Source organism: Amblyomma maculatum, chromosome 1, assembly GCF_055883805.1.
Source record: "Amblyomma maculatum isolate TAMU_Amacu chromosome 1, ASM5588380v1, whole genome shotgun sequence".
NCBI lineage: Eukaryota > Metazoa > Arthropoda > Arachnida > Ixodida > Ixodidae > Amblyomma > Amblyomma maculatum.
The window spans coordinates 370,024,201-370,033,012 of NC_139344.1; the positions used below are offsets into that span (position 1 = coordinate 370,024,201).

General features: G+C 44.6%; 1 protein-coding gene across 1 annotated transcript in view; it reads left to right on the plus strand.

Moving 5' to 3' along the window:
* LOC146208172 (uncharacterized) overlaps window positions 1-8,812 on the plus strand; it is a 96,007-nt gene that overhangs the window by 36,146 nt on the left and 51,049 nt on the right. The window lies entirely within an intron of this gene.

Below are 8,812 nucleotides of genomic sequence, written 5' to 3' on the forward strand. Positions count from 1 at the left end.
GAAACTCCGGAGACAGTCCCTGGAGCCGTCGACTGCAGCGATGCACGGGGGTGTCCAATGGCACAGGGCTGGCGCGACGTCTTTCAGATGGAGACTCTTGCATAGGTGATCTTACCCAGCAGCTCCACCAGAATGTCACGTACAAGGTGATTGAGGATATAAAGAATAGCAAAGGGGTTAGCTCCGATACAACAGCGGTGAGCAGCACAGACGCAAAACCCGCAAGCGACACTTCGTCGTTCTTCACTCAGTCATGCGCCACCTGGCAACGTTAGGTGGCATTACTCCCCCTTCCGAAAAAAAAAAAAAGTGAAATATTTTATAGCTCTAATATTTACTCACAGGTATGTTGAAGACAAATTTCAGTTGACCTGAATCGATGACTACTTATTTTATTTATTTATTGATACCCCAAAGGCCCCATTTAAGGGGTATTACATGAGGGAGCCTGGTTGACGAGTACAAGAATCATTCGATGGATGATTTGAATGTTGAGGGGTCGCAATGCAGTACGATGGTGTTTGGCAATTCATTCCAGTCCCGTGGGTTGCGAACAAAAAAAAAAAAAAAAGGATGACAGATGCACAGATGTCCGGACAGGAGTGTAAACGGACTGTGTGTACTGTGAAGTTCAAGGAGACATCTTCTGCACCACAAACTGTACTCTAACTATAGATGCCAGTTTCACTGAAGCGGAGCTGTTAAAAGTTAGGCAGGGCTGAGCAATTATTAAAGATAAGCATACCGGCTTATTACGATAATCGAAGAAAGCCGACTGGCCTTAGCGGCCCATGAGGTCTGGAGTGGCAGTCCTGTTTTGGCTCTTGGGCGACTCGCAGGCCCGTTCTAGCGTTTATACACTCACGGTATATACTCGGTTTTGTATTTTCGTATCATTACTGCAGTGAAGAAACACGATCATATAGAAACGAAACACAACGTACGGACGAACGCTGCATTCACAACTATACCTTTATTGGTGACACGACCTGCTAAGTATAAAGGCTTCTTGCGCCGACGTGCCACACAAAGAACGTACATCGACGTGTAAAATTGAAACTATAAACAATACGTGGCTAGGAACATGACAAAAGGTCGAATTCCGATGCATGTAGGAAGACTGCCTCATCGTTATTACAGTTGCCGTGCCATTTTTGTTTGTGATACGCCTCCAATAGTTCTCGTGCAGTTCCATCCTTGCTTATGCCTAGAATAGGACGTTCTTTTGCAGTATTTGGTTCGATCGCGTTCCCAGCATACTTTGCGGACTCGAGGCTTAGACACCGTCGCCAGTGCCAACGCCGCACTTTCAATATACTGTGCAAAATCCACGGCGAACCGGTTTAAAGAGCGACTGCCCCCGGCATCTGGTGGTCCGGGGTTGGAACCTCAGACCAGGGCCAATATTTTAGCAGCAAAGTTTCTGGGAAATTTGTATATCTTTCCTATGTAGACGTGTGGCTGCGCTTGGGTAGGTACTAAATGAGTACTTACTCCCTCATTAAACATCTACTCCACCTTGAGGATTTCTCCTAAACATTGGATTAGGACCGACCCTTGCAAGATGGCAAAAATGTAGCCGCCGGAGTCCTGGCGCGCCGGTTTCGAATAGCTTCTGTGATGGTGTAGCGTCATGGTTTGGTTTGGTTTGCAGGGTTTAACGTCCCTAAGCGACTCAGGATATGAGAGAGGCCTTAGTGAAGGGCTCCAGAAATTTCGACCACCTGAGATTCCTTAACGAGCACTGACATTTCACAGTACACGGACACCAATCCGTTTCGCCTCTTTCCAAACGCAGCCGCCGCCAGTCGGAATCGAACCCGGGTATACGATGTAGTATCATGTAATAGTACCTTGTCAAACAAGCAACTATTCGGTGTTTCAATTCAATCATATACTTCCAGTGTTCTTCACGCCACAGAAAATAATTACAGATAACATTTAGAATTGGTATGTCTGAAATGTGACCCGTATCAATGGTCGCTTATAGCCCCTCGAAAGCAACGGAAAAATTCTACAGGGAAGCAATTGATTACTGCCGCATACCTTTCTTTACATGGCTTCTTGCCAAACACAAATATACGCAATTGCACTATAATGAACTAGTGCCACTTCTTGATATTTTGTTCCACGTCGTTATTTTTGGGGATGAGCTTTTTTCCCTTCTTTTTAAAATTTTCATTCCCTAATTTCTTCTGATTTCCTCGTAAAAGCATCGGCAGCTACTCCAGCATCTTGAGGTAACAGCGCGGAACGTGGAAGGGAGCACAAGATTAGAAGACGACACAACGAGCGCTGACTTTCAACAACGTTTATTTTGGAAAACCCTCAACTTCTTATACCCTTACGCCACACATCACGTACAAGTGACTTGCACATTTCAGCATAGTAATAAGAAAAAAATAACAAAAAAATAATAAATAAATAAATAAATACACGTGTCGCATAACCTTATCTTGCCACAGCGTGGTACACTCTCTGAACTCATGGAAAAGATTGCACATTCAGCAGCTCGATTTCTTTTTGTGTTAGCAGCAGGGACGGTTTGCTTACACATCGTTCCTGCGGTCTAGCTATCTCAGCGGCTTCAATTATCTCACGAACCAGCGGCTCATTATGTTTTGCTAGCACTTTAGATTGTGTGAATTGCGCGGAGCAAGTTTTCGACGCGCAGTCTCTTACTGCAGGAACGACGTGTAAGCAAACCGTCCCTGCTGCTAACACAAAAAGAAATCGAGCTGCTGAATGTGCAATCTTTTCCATGAGTTCAGAGAGTGTACCACGCTGTGTGTAAGAGAAGGTTATGCGGCACGTGTATTTATCTATTATTTTTTTTGTTTTTTTTTTTCTTATTACTATGCTGAGATGTGCAAGTCACTTGTACGTGATGTCTGGCGTAAGGGTATAAGAAGTTGAGGGTTTTCCAAAATAAACGTTGTTGAAAGTCAGCGCTCGTTGTGTCGTCTTCTAATCTTGTGCTCCCATCCACGTTCCGCGCTGTTACCTCAAGATGCATAACCAACATGCCCAAGCTGCTATTCTAGCTACTCCAGATACTCTCCCAATGTAGACGCGCTAAATAGCAGCGCTTGTGTTTACCGCCATGTTGATTGATTGATTGATTGATTTATAAGAAAAGAAGGCGCGGTAACTGTCTCACTTGTTTTCTGTGTACACCTCAACTGCGCCGTAATGGAAGGGAGGAAGGCGAGAGTGAAGGTGGAAAGAGAGAAAGAGGAGCCGTAGTGGAGGGCTCCGGAGTAATTTCGACCACCTGGGCATCTTTAACGTGCGCTCGCATCGCACAGCACACGGACGCCTCTTCGTTTTGCCTCCATCGAAACGCAGCCGCCGAGGTCGGGTTCGAACCCGGGTACTCCGTCACAGTAGTCGGGCGTCTTACCACGGCACCACCCCGGCGGTGCACAGCCAAGTTGAAATACTCAAAGCTGAAGAGTCGGTTCCAACTTGTTTTTGGAAAAAGTGATTACACTTTTATTCTATTACAGAAAAAAAAAAATAGTTCAGTTACCCCGATTGTTACTTTTCGACAAACGCAATGCAACCGATTAGTAGCAATATTACAGGAACTGTGAGTGAAGGGCGGATAGCAGGCGCTTTCAAGACGCGTACCCTCATTCATTCATTCATTCATTCATTCATTTTTTGCCGACTTGGTCGTTCATTCGTTCGTTCGTAAATGGGTTTGTCCATTCATTAGTTATTTCATGTTTTATTCAGATTTTTAATTTATTCATTCTTCATTCGGTCCTTCACTGGTTCACTTGCAAATCCATTCCTATTGTTTCTTTAATAGACAGCTTTTGTTTCAGCGGTATTTTTCTCTCGACATTAAATGGGTTGAATATACAAAGGGAAATTTATGCGATAACAGAGTTCACCAACATGGACATAAATGTTTTCATTTCATCGTCAAACGCAATAGTCATGCAAGTGATCAAAAATAGAGAAGTTTTTCCACGGCTTGCATGTCAAAAGCTAAGCAGGAGCGTTTGCAGGCAATGTGAAACCTCGTGCAAACACGACACAAGTCTGGAAGTTACATGTCACACTGCAATTCTTTTGTTATAAGCTGGGCCATAATCAGCAGTAGGCACTTAGCGACGCCGGAAGTCTATTTTTAATGGATGGACGAAGCTTGGTGCTGATCATGTGGTCGGAGCTGATTAGCAGAGGAGAGAAACTGTCATTTCCATGCAGACAAAGATTAAGGCAGGTCCGCCTGTCGCCCTTCCTCCACAGTTGCAGAGCCTTTCAATTAGTCATTCAATAAATCGATCGATCAATCAATTATTCAGTTAATCAATCGGTCTTTTATTTCAGTTTGTACGTAGAAACCAGAGATGGTAAGAAAAAAGCAGTGAATTATAACAGTCATGCCACAACTGGCATGAGACAGTCATCCTATAACTGCTATATTTGACGGCCCGAAGGGCTTAATTAACTTCGCCAGAGGTCGAAGAGCACGTGTCACTCGGTCTAAACCGGAATTTGACAAAACAAGCGGCTCTTTGAATCGTTCTTTCTGCTCGGAATGTCAGCCGGTAACTGGAGGTGTGGCCAGCATTTGCTAGCCAAACATTTTAAAATTTACCCTCAGCTACAGAATGAAGACAAGAGGCACAAGTTTTGTGTGAATGTGCTAAGTAGAGAGCTTCGGGTATTAGCTGCTGGCAGGCATATGGCTGCCTTTGCAAGATACGGTTGTCATTTAGCTTAACTGATCATGAAACAAGATGGTATACAATTAAGGTGCCCCTTTCATGCGACCCCCATTAATATTGTTGCTGTTGAATGAAGAAGGCAAAGAAAATGCGGGCATGCTACTGGCCCTGTAGCTGAGCCAGTCCCGCTTCTACTCTCTTTCGGTGCGAGTGCGAAAGGATTTGCGTTGCCTCAAATTTGTCAGTGCTTACATAACTTCATCACAGCTACGGACAGATTCCCTTGCTAATTGTATTCCAAATTTACAAAATTCCAAATTTTTGCTTCATATTTTTCTTTCAATCACTTTTGTGATCTTAAATCTTATGTTGTGTTTAGTTGTCAATTACTTCAATGCATTTATTCAGTTTGCGTACGACATTTGGCAGTCCACACTGAACCCTGGCCAATCCCCCTTCGTGGGTATGTGCCAAATATCAAGGCAGAAGAAGAAGCTGAACCACCTCCGCTGCCTCGTGCGGACGAGAGAAAATAGAGAAGAAAAAAAAATGAGAGAAAGATGCACGTTGGGGGCAACAGCCGTCGTCCACCACCGAAACGGCAGTGGGTTCAATGACGGCCTACAACAGATAAAAATATGATGGCAGGCTAGCCCTCGCCGCAAGCGGCAGTGACCTACCAGTCCCAGCCCCGTAGGGCCAGGAGCAGCCAGCCCTCTTCGACTCCTTCCCTCATTAATATGTGCGACTCGAATTAGGGACAGTTTTTCTGAGAGGCAACCTTTTTAATGGGCTGAAGCCACATTGATATGAATACTCGGTGTCCGGTTAAGGGGCAGGATGAAAACGCGCGGAAGCGATTGAAGCCCATGTACTTCTGCCGCGTTAATATGGACAGCAACAAGACCGAAACCTGGACTGCCCCAAAAAGAATTTTCCTTGCCTATACTTCGAGTTTTGGACACCAGCAGAAAGGAGGGAAAAAGTGGAACTGCCTCTGTGTAATGTCAGTGCACGTTAAAAATCCTCAGGTGGTCGAAATCACTTTGGAGCCCTCCACTACGGCACCCATTTCTCTCTTTCTGTTTGCACTCTCACTTTCCTTCCTTCCCTTACGGCTTGGTTCAGGTGTTCACAGAGCAAATGTGACAGATACTGCGCCTTTTATTTCCTGTGAACCTATTATTATTATTATTATTATTATTATTATTATTATTATTATTATTATTATTATTATTATTATTATTATTATTATTATTATTATTATTATTATTATTATTATTAGATGGCCTTCTTTTTACCACGATAGCGTTAAAGGTTCCGGTCTCCACATGTAATTCGGCACTGGCGTTGTCGGTGTCGTGAGCGAAAAATCACGTGCATGGCTCCGGCAGATGATACTTGGTGGCTGGCATGACCGTGTGAGGTGTTGCCTAAAAATGAATGAATGAATGAAAACTTTATTTCCACCGAAAAGGAGCCCTTCATCTCCCGCCCCCGGCACGCAGGCCGGGGAGCGGGTCAGGAGGGCCCCGCAGGTTGAGGTCAGGTGAGGTTACAAGCACTCTTCGCGGCCTCAGCCGCCAGGCGGGTCGCGTGCCGCTGAACGGTGGGATCTCCGCTCCGCAGCCAAACCTCCCAGGCTTCTCTGCTATCAATGTTAATGCCGGCGCCTGGGGAATCGGCGCATTGCCATATTATATGATCTAGCGTGCCTTTTTGGCCGCAATTTTTACATTTAGAATCTTCTTCCTCCCCGGTCTGTGTTAAGAAAACCCAGACAAAGCAGATGTAGTTATCGGCTTGTAATCGCCTCCAGATGCGTGCTTCATTGTTAGTGAGAGACCGATCTGGGGGAGAGTATACTTTTCGATCTAATTTGTAAGATTCTGTGATCTCATTGTATGTGATAGCGCAATCTTTAATTCCCTTGCATTCGGGCTGTTCTACCGCTGCCCGGTGGTAGAGATCTCGGGCCAGCAGGTGCGCAGCTTCGTTTCCAGGGACAGACTCGTGCGCTGGTATCCATATGATGGATATGTTGCCTAAAATTACATTACCAAATGACGTGGCTGATTTGGCAGGAGCCTTTCCTTTCAGTTGAGAGGATCAGAATCAGCCTTCCAAGATCCTTGCATTCTCAGTTAGACATGCTGTCCCCGTAGGTAACGCCGGCATGTTAGCACAGCTTGGTTAAAGCGGAGATTTATACCCATGTCTGGTAGCCTTTCTCATCCGACTAGGTACATGTACGCGAATGAGGATCCGCAGGGGGACTTGGCGAACGGGAGCCATTACCGTTGTGGCGTTATACCATTAAGAGTGGAGCGTAAGAACCCCACCAATTTTTTTTAGTGGCCTTCATACATGATATACCTTTCAAAGGCGACCCGTCGCGCCTTATGATTTGCTTATGATTTAATGAACGCTATTTTCGAGCTTGGACTACACTGAAAGCCGCAATCAGCAGCTCTCGGCCGTCTGAGTGAAGCTGTCTGCTAGCAGTTTTTTTTTTTATTTTATACTTCAAAGGGCCCTGGTATGGGGCATTACATGAGGGATGGGCAGGACAGTTAAACAACAATGGTCTTGAGAGCGTTATTAAAATGGATGGCGTTTATATGATGCACGGCGTCCTGTGGTAGGTCATTCCAGTCCCGGGATGACATGGAAAAAAGATCGAGAATGAGGGGTAGGTTGTGGCGTAGGCGGCCTTACGGTGATTAATACGGATTGAGAGGCGATAACCAGTGATATGACTGATTCTCCTAAGAATGATAAAACACATGAAAGAGGCACAATCGAGAAATATTTCATCGCATTTCAAGGCTGGGTAAGTTGGCTCTAGATTTTAAAGCAGACACACTAGTGTAGTATGAATAATCAGAATAAAAATGAAGCGGATAGCACGATTTTGTATTTTTTGTAAGGTTAAAGAGAGGTTAGACTGGTGAAGATTCCACATTACTGAAGCGTATTCTAGTTTAGGACGGAAAATGTTAGGTATGCAAATGATTTGATAAATGGGGTGGCAAATCGTAGATTGCGCCGTGTGAAACCAAGAGTGCGATTAGCCTCGTTAGCGATGTTCATGATATGAGATGACTATGTTAGGTTTTGCGTTACAGTAATAGTCAAGTACTTCCAGGAAGAGACGGACGACACTTCAGAGCAGAAAAGAGTGCATTTAGATGGAATATGCATATACGCGGATAGTAGAGGAATTATTGCAAAGAAGATCGTTAATGTATGTGAGGAAAAGCAAGGGTCCTAGCACTGTACATTGGGGAACAACTGAAATGACAGGGCTACGAGGAGAAGAACTATTGTTAGCATTGGACAAATTGCTCTCTGTTAGTCAAAAAGTTACAAAGCCGTTCCAATACTAACGGGATAAGATTTAGGCGCGATAGCTTTAGTGTCAGTATTTTATGCGATATTTTATTAAAATCTTTTTCAGAATCACAGTGTGTCAGTAGGAACGTTTCGATCAAGGTTTGAGCTTAGGTCGTTAATAAAGAGAGCCGGTGAGGTCGTAGTATAGAACGCGTCATCCCGCCACGAGGCATCATCTTGCGTCTCACAGATTATACTGGGAGAATCAAGTTTCATCACAAAAGAAGTGGGAACTCGGTTAATGAATGTGGGCTCACGAAGGTGTTGTCTAATTTCAAATTCACTTCTCGCCATTTTTGTACAAAAGCAGACCTTCATAGCGAGGCGATTTTTCCTAACATACTCTCGTTACTGCAGGCGATTCACTTTATGGACAGATCTCGCCGTGTACCAAAGTTTCCATATAAATGAGGACCGACTCATATATATATTGACGTCCCAAAGCGACATAGGCTCCGGGATACCGTAGTGGAGGGCTCCGGAATAATTCATACACATCGCACTGTACACGGGCGCCTTGCATTTCTCCTTCATCAAAACGCTGCCGGCTTGCTGTCTTACACACAGTAAGCCTATAAGTAAGTCTATAAGAGGCCTGTAGCAGCAAACAGGAGTTGAGAAAGGACAGTCTTCTAACCTTGTAAAATCGTCAGCCTCAACGCCCCTTGTTTTATGTCTCGTTACTGACACCGTAAGTACAGGTATTAAAAAACGAACACCGTAAAAGATCA